The following is an 11,583-nucleotide window of genomic DNA, read 5'->3' on the forward strand; positions in this document are numbered from 1 at the left end:
GGTTAGGGTGTAGGGTACATACTGCGGTCACTCTGTTCTATGAGGCAGTAGTGTAGGGGTTAGGGTGTAGGGTACATACTGCGGTCACTCTGTTCTATGAGGCGTTGGCAGTACTGGAAACTCTTCTCTCTCAGATGTTCTTTAGGAGGAAGGAGTCTGCTGGAGGACGACGTGGCTGATACCATGGAAACCACAGAGCCGTCCACCTCCGACCTGTCATCTGGGGCCCACAGAGAGGTCAGGGTTGGTCGGGGGTGGACTAGCCAGTTAAAGCAGCACACTGTAAGATGAGCATAACACCAATGGAGACAGATCCATGACATGTTTACACATGTAGTAGTCAGCCAGTCAGTACACAGTCAGCCAGCCAGTAGTCAGCCAGTCAGTACAGTCAGCCAGCCAGTAGTCAGCCAGCCAGTACAGCCAGCCAGCCAGCCAGCAGTCAGCCAGTCAGTACAGTCAGCCAGTAAGTACAGTCAGCCAGTCAGTATAGTCAGCCAGTCAGCCAGTACAGTCAGCACAGTCAGCCAGTACAGTCAGCCAGTCCACTCAGCCAGTCAGTACAGTCAGCCAGTCAGTACAGTCAGCCAGTAGTCAGCCAGCCAGTACAGTCAGCCAGTACAGTCAGCCAGTCGTACAGTCAGCCAGTAGTCAGCCAGCCAGTCCAGTCAGCCAGTACAGTCAGCCAGTCAGTACAGTCAGCCAGTCAGCCAGCCAGCCAGTCCAGTCAGCCAGTCAGCCAGTACAGTCAGCCAGTAGTCAGCCAGCCAGTAGTCAGCCTGCCTGTAGTCAGCCAGCCAGTAGTCAGCCAGCCAGTAGTCAGCCAGCCAGTCAGCCCAGCCAATAGTCAGCCAGTACAGTCAGCCAGCCAGTACAGTCAGCCACTCAGTAGTCAGCCACTCAGTAGTCAGCCACTCAGTAGTCAGCCACTCCCAGTAGTCAGCCACTCGGTAGTCAGCCAGCCAGTCTGTAGTCAGCCAGCCAGCCAATCAGTCTGCCAATCAGTCAGCTGGATAGCCTGAGTCAGCCAGCCAGCCAGCCAGTAGTCAGCCAGCCTGTAGTCAGCCAGCCAGCCTGCCATCAGTCAGCTGGACAGCCAGCCAGCCAGCCAGCCAGTGGTCAGCCAGTCAACCAGCCAGCCAGCCAGCCAGTAGTCAGCCAGTCAACCAGCCAGTAGTCAGTCAGCCAGCCAGCTAATCAGTCTGCCAATCAGTCAGCTAGACAGCCAGTACAGTCAGTCAGTCAGCCCAGCACACAGTCAGCCAGCCAGCCAGGAAACAGTCAGCCAGCACACAGTCAGCCAGCATGTGAGTCAGTCAGCTAGCCAGCCAGCCAGTCAGCTAGCCAGCCCAGTCAGCTAGATACCTTACCATGGAAGAAAGAGGACTGAGCTGGCAGACCAGAGGTACAACCTAATATAACCCCCATTCACATCTCAATGGAACCCCCCCCACACACACCTGCGTCTGTGCTGTTGTTGCCATCCGTTACATTGTGGTATGTGATCAGCCAATGGCGTAGCAGAGAAACTGTAGAGGTTCATCCATTGGTCGTCTGAGAAGGCTTGGCTGACACACAGCACCGTGAAGAAATCCCCACACACACAGCCGTCCAGCTCCACCACCGGCCCGGCTACACACACACACACACACACACACACACACACACACACACACACACACACACACACACAATTTAGAAAAGACATTCAGAACATCCAGATGTTTCATTACAGTTCTGCATGTAAACATATGCAGTGATTTGATTGGTTTATTAGAGGTCACCTGACGTATTCGAGGGCCAGTGAAAACCCTCCTGACGAAGCCACACCTCCCTGCTGAACACTGGCGTAGCGCAGCCATTCGACAAGCCTCTTACTGAGCAGGGTCACATGATCTACACACACACACACACACACACACACACACACACACACACACACACACACACTTTAGTCAGTTAGCAGACGTTCTTATCCAGAGAGACTTACAGTTACATTAACATGTTAAGACAACCACATATCACAGTAGTTAGTATATTCAGATAGCTAGGTGAGACAACCACATATCACAGTAGTTAGTATATTCAGATAGCTAGGTGAGACAACCACATATTACATGACCTGGTGTCCCAAATCAGTCCCTGATTAGAGGGGAATAACCCACCTGGTGTCCCAGGTCTAAATCAGTCCCTGATTAGAGGGGAATAACCCACCTGGTGTCCCAGGTCTAAATCAGTCCCTGATTGGGGGGAATAACCCACCTGGTGTCCAGGTGCAAATCAGTCCCTGATTAGAGGGGAATAACCCACCTGTTGTCCCAGGTCTAAATCAGTCCCTGATTAGAGGGGGAATAACCCACCTGGTGTCCCAGGTCTAAATCAGTCCCTTTGATGTTTGCAGAGAACGACAGACACACAACAAGAGAGAATCATAATCGCAAGCTCTTCTCACGCACAGATACACGCCGGTGTCCGTTTACCTTCAGTAAGGCTCTCTGGGCAGTAGGTGATGATGGTGTTGGAGAAGAGGCAGAGTGTGAAGGTGAGAGAGTATGCCTGCTGGTCGTCCCTCCAAACTTGAAGGAAGGAGGAGAGAGGAGAGAGCTGACAGGTCTTCTTTAGACTCTGCCTGAGCATTATATATAAGTTACATTATATATATTATATTATAATATATATATTTATATGTTATACACATTATATATAAGTTATATATACGTATATAAGTTACACAAGTATATATGTTACATTACATATATATATATGTTATATATATATATGTTACATGCATGTTATATATATATATATATATAATCCATATGTTATACGTACACGGCATAAGGTTATATATATATGCCATACGTATATGTTATATATATATATGTTACACATATATATTTATATATGTTATGTATATATATAATAAGTATATGTTATACATATACATTATATATGTTATATATATATATACGTATATAAGCCATACGTTACACGTATGTTATATGAGAGAAAGAGACAGAGAAAAAGAGACAGAGAGACAGAGAGAAAGAGACAGAGGACAGAGACATAGACAGAGAGTTTCACAGGCTAGTGGCCAATCCTTCAAAAGGGCTTTATGTTTTGAGAGACCTCTACCCGAGGTATAACAAAGCCCAACCTTATATGAAATGGATGGTTGTGTAAAAAGCTCTGGTATTGCTCAAATTAGGAATACAAGCAGTCAGTCGTCTGCCCTACATACACAAACAAACAGCATTAGAATATCCTAATGCATTTTGGACCTGTAAACACACAGATACAATATGCTAAAATATCCAATTTGAATATTTATGATGAATGTAAACTTCACTTTATGGTAGCTGTTCAATACACAACTTTCTGAGTCAAATGTTCTCTCAGTCATTCCTGTATGGTCCTGCCTGGGAAATACATACAGTATCACCTGTTGTGTTGAACGCCAACCAAAATAATGAGTTAAGGGTGTCACAATATTTATCCATTTAACCACCATTACAGTCAAATATTTTGACACATCCATTTCATATATGGGAGATGTTAGACATATGGAAAACATGGTTGGGGTTTGTTAAACCTCGGGTAACAACATTTTGGGGACTTGCCACTAGCCTATTCAGTATGGATGTGTACCTGTGACAGCATTAAAGCAGCAGTATGACTGGGTAAAGGGCTGTGGTCATGTAGGGTGTAGATCTGCCCCGGACCAGAGGGGGCAGTGTTTCTCTGAGTACTGCCGAGGTCAACACAGTCGCTGCTCCACAGAGGAAGACACACAAAGCGACAGCAGACGGTCATGCAGCTCCACTGGCAGCCTGTGGACAACACATATACACAGGTTACCATGACAACACGCTACTGCGACCATCCGATACCATGGGAAGGCAAGCGTGCAGGTTTTAGTTTCAGCCCAGCTATAAAACACATGAAAATTCAACTATGGTCTTCCATTCTTTACAGATATGACAGCCCAACACCTGCAACCCTCTCCAGGACCAGAGAGACACACAGTCTTACTGTACTAGGTGCTAGGGTTTAGGTACCTCCTAGTGTACTAGGTTGAGGCCATGATCAGGTGTAGTCAGTTAGGGTGTAGGGTACCTCCTAGTGTACTAGGTTGAGGCCATGATCAGGTGTAGTCAGTTAGGGTGTAGGGTACCTCCTAGTGTACTAGGTTGAGGCCATGATCAGGTGTAGTCAGTTAGGGTGTAGGGTACCTCCTAGTGTACTAGGTTGAGGCCATGATCAGGTGTAGTCAGTTAGGGTGTAGGGTACCTCCTAGTGTACTAGGTGAGGCCATGATCAGGTGTAGTCAGTTAGGGTTTAGGGTACCTCCTAGTGTACTAGGTGGAGGCCATGATCAGGTGGTGTAGTCAGTTAGGGTTAAGGGTACCTCATAGTGTACTAGGTGGAGGCCATGATCAGGTGTAGTCAGTTGAGATAAGGTGGCATAGGGTGCTAGTGGTTTGATTGATATAGAGTACAGTATCAACGTATGCATATGAGATGCCATGATAGGGGTAAGTAAGATGTTATATGTCAGTTGTTTAAAGTGGCTATGATATATTTACAGTAATGCAAGTAATCAACTAACAATTAAAAAACTAGTCAGTTATACACAGTGTTAAGGGGTAGCCCTAATGTTAGTGGTGGCTGTTTAATGTCTGATGGCCTTGAGATAGAAGCTGTTTTTCAGTCTCTCGGTCCCAGCTTTGATGCAGGAGTCAGTTAGGTTTATGGATAAGTATGTACCTCCAAGTGTACTAGGTGCTGGCCATGATCAGGTGTAGTCAGTTTAGGGATGTAGGGTTTAGGGTAGGGTACCTCCTAGTGTACTAGGTGGAGGCCATGATCAGGTGTAGTCAGTTAGGGGTTTAGGGTTTAGGGTGTAGGGTACCTCCTAGTGTACTAGGTGGAGGCCATGATAAAGGTGGAGTAGAGTCAGTTGGGGTTTAGGGTGTAGGATTTAGGGTGTAGGGTTTAGGGTACCTCCTAGTGTACTTGGTGAGGCCTGATCAGGTGTAGTCAGTTAGGGTTTAGGGTACCTCTAGTGTACTGGGTCCCAGCCATGATCAGGTGTAGTCAGTTAGGGTGTAGGGTATAGGGTACCTCCTAGTGTACTTGGTTGAGGCCATGATCAGGTGTAGTCAGTTAGGGTAGGGTTAGGGTGTAGGGTTTAAGGTACCTCCTAGTGTACTAGTGGAGGCCATGATCAGGTATAGTCAGTTAGGGTTTTGGGAGTTAGGGTGTAGGGTACCTCCTAGTGTAGTAGGTAGAGGCCATGATCAGGTGTAGTCAGTTAGGGTTTAGGGTACCTCCTAGTGTACTAGGTGGAGGCCATGATCAGGTGTAGTCAGTTAGGGTTTAGGGGTATAGGGTACCTCCTAGTGTACTTGGTTGAGGCCATGATCAGGTGTAGTCAGTTAGGGTTTAGGGTACCTCCTAGTGTACTAGGTTGAGGCCATGATCAGGTGTAGTTAGGGTTTAGGTATATGGTTTAGGGTGTAGAGTTTAGCATGTAGGGTACCTCCTAGTACTAGGTGGAGGCCATGATCAGGTGTAGTCAGTTGGGGGTTTAGGGTATAGGGTACCTCATAGTGTACTAGGTTGAGGCCATGATCAGGTGTAGTCAGTTAGGGTTTAGTAGGGTTTAAGGGTTTAGGTACCTCTAGTGTACTAGGTGGAGGCCATGATCAGGTATAGTCAGTTAGGGTTTAGGGTGTAGGGTACCTCCTAGTGTAGTAGGTGGAGGCCATGATCAGGTGTAGTCAGTTAGGGTTTAGGGTACCTCCTAGTGTACTAGGTGGAGGCCATGATCAGGTGTAGTCAGTTAGGGTGTAGGGTATAGGGTACCTCCTAGTGTACTTGGTTGAGGCCATGATCAGGTGTAGTCAGTTAGGGTTTAGGGTGTAGGGTTTAAGGTACCTCCTAGTGTACTAGGTGGAGGCCATGATCAGGTGTAGTCAGTTAGGGTTTAGGGTTTAGGGTGTAGGGTACCTCCTAGTGTAGTAGGTGGAGGCCATGATCAGGTGTAGTCAGTTAGGGTTTAGGGTGTAGGGTACCTCCTAGTGTACTAGGTGGAGGCCATGGTCAGGTGTAGTTAGGGTTTAGGGTGTAGGGTTTAGGGTATAGGGTTTAGGGTGTAGGGTTTAGCATGTAGGGTACCTCCTAGTGTACTAGGTGGAGTCCATGATCAGGTGTAGTCAGTTAGGGTTTAGGGTGTAGGGTACCTCCTAGTGTACTTGGTTGAGGCCATGATCAGGTGTAGTTAGGGTTTAGGGTATATGGTTTAGGGTGTAGGGTTTAGCATGTAGGGTACCTCCTAGTGTACTAGGTGGAGGCCATGATCAGGTGTAGTCAGTTGGGGTTTAGGGTGTAGGGTACCTCCTAGTGTACTAGGTGGAGGCCATGATCAGGTGTAGTCAGTTAGGGTTTAGGGTGTAGGGTTTAGGGTGTAGGGTACCTCCTAGTGTACTTGGTGGAGGCCATGATCAGGTGTAGTTAGGGTTTAGGGTGTAGGGTACCTCCTAGTGTACTTGGTTGAGGCCATGATCATGTGTAGTCAGTTAGGGTTTAGGGTGTAGGGTACCTCCTGGTGTACTTGGTTGAGGCCATGATCAGGTGTAGTCAGTTAGGGTTTAGGGTGTAGGGTACCTCCTAGTGTACTAGGTGGAGGCCATGATCAGGTGTAGTCAGTTAGGGTGTAGGGTTTAGGGTACCTCCTAGTGTACTTGTTGGAGGCCATGATCAGGTGTAGTCAGTTAGGGTGTAGGGTACCTCCTAGTGTACTAGGTGGAGGCCATGATCAGGTGTAGTCAGTCAGGGTGTAGGGTACCTCTAGTGTACTTGGTGGAGGCCATGATCAGGTGTAGTCAGTTAGGGTTTAGGGTGTAGGGTACCTCCTAGTGTACTAGGTTGAGGCCATGATCAGGTGTAGTCAGTTAGGGTTTAGGGTGTAGGGTGTAGGTACCTCCTAGTGTACTAGGTGGAGGCCATGATCAGGTGTAGTCAGTTAGGGTTTAGGGTGTAGGGTACCTCCTAGTGTACTTGGTTGAGGCCATGATCAGGTGTAGTCTCTGGAGTGAGTCGATGACATCATGGCCGTGTTCTTTACCCATCAGCTGCTTGGTGATCCTGCAGTAGAACTTCTGTAGCTCCTCCTCCCCGATCTCCCTGGAAACAACATCACAGCCGTCACCTTCATGCAGCTACGGGTCAGTGGTGAACGACTCCAGAGAGGTGTACTACAAGGCAGGGTCAATGAGTTAGCCAGCTAACTTTGATTATCAGAAATAACTGTTGATTTTCTGATTTATTATGAAACCTAAACTTGTTGGTTGTTGAATCAATTAGACCACGCCCATTTCAAGCTTATCTTTAAAAAACATTTTCAGAATAATTTGGCAAGTTAGCTGTGTAAAGGCGACTACAAGCTACTCTCTGGTTATCTACGTGAGTAACTGCACATGGAGTCGTTGTTTTGAGGGCAGGGAATCTTTTTGTTGCGTCCCACCCAGAGAGGAAGTCAGTGTCGTGGATATCCACTAGGGGGAGCCAGACTGCGAGAGGCCTTGTGTAGTGGATATCCACTAGGGGAACCAGAGTAGCCGAGGCACTCTTTTTGACTCTGGCTAATGACGACGATTATACTTCTGGATCCGGTGTTATATGCCTGTTTACAGATGCTAACTACATGTCAGGCTAGTCTGGTGTTATATGCCTGTTTACAGATGCTAGCTACATGTCAGGCTAGTCTGGTGTTATATGCCTGTTTACAGATGCTAGCTACATGTCAGGCTAGTCTGGTGTTATATGCCTGTTTACAGATGCTAGCTACATGTCAGGCTAGTCTGGTGTTATATGACCATTTACAGATGCTAGCTACATGTCAGGCTAGTCTGGTGTTATATGCCTGTTTATAAATGCTAGCTACATGTCAGGCTAGTCTGGTGTTATATGCCCGTTTACCCGCCAAAGCCCCCACCATTTCTCCTTTACCCAAATCCAGATAGCCGATGTTCTGAAAGAGCTGCAAAATCTGGACACCTACAAATCAGCCAGGCTAGACAATCTGGACCCTCTCTTTCTAAAATTATCTGCAGAAATTGTTGCAACCCCTATTACTAGCCTGTTCAACCTCTCTTTCGTATCGTCTGATTCCTAAAGATTGGAAAGCTGCCGCGGTCATCCCCCTCTTCAAAGGGGGTGACACTCTAGACCCAAACTGCTACAGACCAATATCTATCCTACCCTGTCTTTCTAAGGTCTTCGAAAGCCAAGTTAACAAACAGATTACTGACCATTTCGAAGCCCAGCAGACCTTCTCCGCTGTGCAATCTGGTTTCAGAGCTGGTCATGGGTGCACCTCAGCCACGCTCAAGGTTCTAAACGACATCATAACCGCCATCGATAAGAGACATTACTGTGCAGCCGTATTCATCGACCTGGCCAAGGCTTTCGACTCTGTCAATCACAACATTCTTATTGGCAGACTCAACAGCCTTGGTTTCTCAAATGATTGCCTCGCCTGGTTTACCAACTACTTCTCTGATAGAGTTCAGTGTATCAAATCGGAGCGCCTGTTGTCTGGACCTCTGACAGTCTCTATGGGTGTGCCACAGGGTTCAATTCTCGGGCCGACTCTCTTTTCTGTATACATCAATGATGTCGCTCTTGCTGCTGGTGATTCTCTGATCCACCTCTACGCAGACAACACCATTCTGTATACTTCTGGCCCCTCCTTGGACACTGTGTTAACTAACCTCCAAACGAGCTTCAATGCCATACAACTCTCCTTCCGTGGCCTCCAACTGCTCTTAAACGCAAGTAAAACTAAATGCATGCTTTTCAATCGATCGCTGCCCAAACCTGCTCCCCGTCCAGCATCACTACTCTGGACGGCTCTGACTTAGAATACGTGGACAACTACAAATACCTGGGTGTCTGGTTAGACTGTAAACTCTCCTTCCCGACTCACATTAAGCATCTCCAATCCAAAATTAAATCTAGAATCTGCGTCCTATATCGCAACAAAGCATCCTTCACTCATGCTGCCAAACATACCCTCGTAAAACTGATCATCCTACCGATCCTCGACTTCGGTGATGTCATCTATAAAATAGCCTCCAACACTATACTCAACAAAATGAATGCAGTCGATCACAGTGCCATCCGTTTTGTCACCAAAGCCCCATACACTACCCACCATTGTGACCTGTACGCTCTCATTGGTTGGCCCTCGCTTCATACTCGTCGCCAGACCCACTGGCTCCAGGTTATCTACAAGTCTCTACTAGGTAAAGCCCCGCCTTGTCTCAGCTCACTGGTCACCATAGCAGCACCCACTCGTAGCACGTGCTCCAGCAGGTATATCTCACTGGTCACCATAGCAGCATCCACTCGTAGCACGCGCTCCAGCAGGTATACCTCACCTGTCACCCCCAAAGCCAATTCCTCATTTGGTCGTCTTTCCTTCCAGTTCTCTGCTGCCCATGACTGGAACGAAATGCAAAAATCTCTGAAGCTGGAGACTCACATCTCCCTCACTAGCTTTAAGCACCAGCTGTCAGAGCAGCTCACAGATCACTGCACCTGTACTTAGCATATCTGTAAACAGCCCATCTACCTACCTCATCCCCATACTGTATTTATTTATTTATTTATTTTGCTCCTTTGCACCCCAGTATCTCTACCTGCACATTCATCTTCTGCCGATCTACCATTCCAGTGTTTTAATTGCTATATTATAATTACTTCGCCACCATGGCCTATTTATTTCCTTAACTTACCTCATTTGCACTCACTGTACATAGACTTTTTGTTTTCTTTTGTTCTACTGTATTATTGACTGTATGTTTTGTTTACTCCATGTGTAACTCTGTGTTGTTGTTTGTGTCTCACTGCTTTGCTTTATCTTGGCCAGGTCGCAGTTGTAAATGAGAACTTCTTCTCAACTAGCCTACCTGGTTAAATAAAGGTGAAATAAATCAAATAAATAAACAGCCATTTTTATTTTATTTGTTTTATGTAATATTAAAGAGTGGGACAACATTCCACAATCAACAGCCTGATCAACTCCATACGAAGGAGATGCGCTGCATGAGGACAATTGTGGTCACAACAGATACTGACGGGTTCTTAACCACGCCCCTACCCCCTTTTTTTCAAGTATCTGTATTCTCAGTCATGTGACATCTATTGATTAGGGCCTAAAATATTTTACTTAAATGGACTGATTTCCTTCTAGTAACTCACTAAAATCTTTGAAATGGTTGCGTTTATATTTTTGTTCAGTGTACCTTGCAACTCGGTTTGTTAGTTGCGCAGTGACAAGAGCAAGTTAACACCAAACAACATGACAGCAGCGGGGTACGACGGACAGAAGCAGGCGGAGAACAGTGTCCTTTCCCCGGCTTGACTCTGTTCTGAACACCGCTAACTGCCGGGTCTTACCTGGCTTGTTTGATCAAACTCTCTGTTCCTGCTGAATACATCGTAGCAGTCCAGACAAGTTGTCCGCTGGGAAATATGTCCGACTGACAATCACGTGAATCCTCTACTAGTTCCGCGTTTGTCAGCGAGCCTGCCCCGTTTACACCGTGACGTATTTCATTACGCTTTATTTTTTAACCAGGCAAGTCAGAACAAATACTTATTTACAATGACGGCCTACCCCGGACAACACCGGACGATGCCCTATGGAGACTCCCAATCATGGCCGGATGTGATACAGCCTGGATTTGATCCAGGGACTGTAGTGATGCGTCTTGTACTGAGATGCAGTGGCTTAGACCGCTGCGCCACTCGGACATCTTCACGGACGTGATCACTGTTCCAGGGACATCAGTTTATAGAAAATCCAATATGGCTGCCAACGAATTACAAAAAATATATATATTATTTTGTATTATTATTATTTTATTAACACCAAATCAATACAAAAAGTATATGGTAAAACAAGTATATATAAAGAATATACAAAGGATATTTGGGCTAAGGGGGCGGGGCTGGGGGCGGGGCTAAGGGGTACAATATCACATTACACAATGACCTTAAGGGGCGTACACACATTTATCATCTAACAGCTTTTTTTGACAACAGAGTATTTAATTGTCTTAAAATAATGTTCAATTTATTTTTGCAAGGTAATAAAATGTTTTGTTTGTAAATGTACATTTGTGAATATGAAATTTGGTCAAAAGAATAATGAAATTAATTACATAAAATAGTTTCAACTTCTTTCTATCCTCAGTAAAGAATCCAAGCAGTACATCTCTCCATAATAGTGTAAAATCTTCATAAATGTGCTTGATTATACATCTACTGATGTCAGATTCCTTACATGAATTCAATGCCAAAAAAGATGCAACACTGTTTCTTAAGGTCCTCTGACAGCTGGTGCTTAAAGTGAGGGAGATATAAGTCTCCAACTTCAGTAATTTTTGCAATTTGTTCCAGTCATTGGCAGCAGTGAACTGGAAGGAAAGGCGACCAAAGGAGGAATTGGCTTTGGGGGTGACAGGTGAGGTATACCTGCTGGAGCTCGTGATACGGATGGGTGTTGCTATG

At 46.1% G+C, this 11,583-nt stretch overlaps 1 long non-coding RNA gene across 1 annotated transcript; it reads right to left on the minus strand.

The window, feature by feature from the left end:
- Positions 1–37: 37 nt before the first annotated feature.
- On the minus strand, positions 38–10,539 carry LOC121842343. The gene is made up of 7 exons (XR_006081069.1): positions 10,468–10,539; positions 7,051–7,188; positions 3,649–3,830; positions 2,481–2,629; positions 1,785–1,896; positions 1,461–1,632; positions 38–220 (listed from the first exon to the last, which is right to left on the minus strand). It is a non-coding gene; the product is annotated as an uncharacterized LOC121842343 (long non-coding RNA).
- Positions 10,540–11,583: the final 1,044 nt, after the last annotated feature.

This window comes from Oncorhynchus tshawytscha, unplaced genomic scaffold (genome assembly GCF_018296145.1).
Source record: "Oncorhynchus tshawytscha isolate Ot180627B unplaced genomic scaffold, Otsh_v2.0 Un_contig_6506_pilon_pilon, whole genome shotgun sequence".
Taxonomy (NCBI): domain Eukaryota; kingdom Metazoa; phylum Chordata; class Actinopteri; order Salmoniformes; family Salmonidae; genus Oncorhynchus; species Oncorhynchus tshawytscha.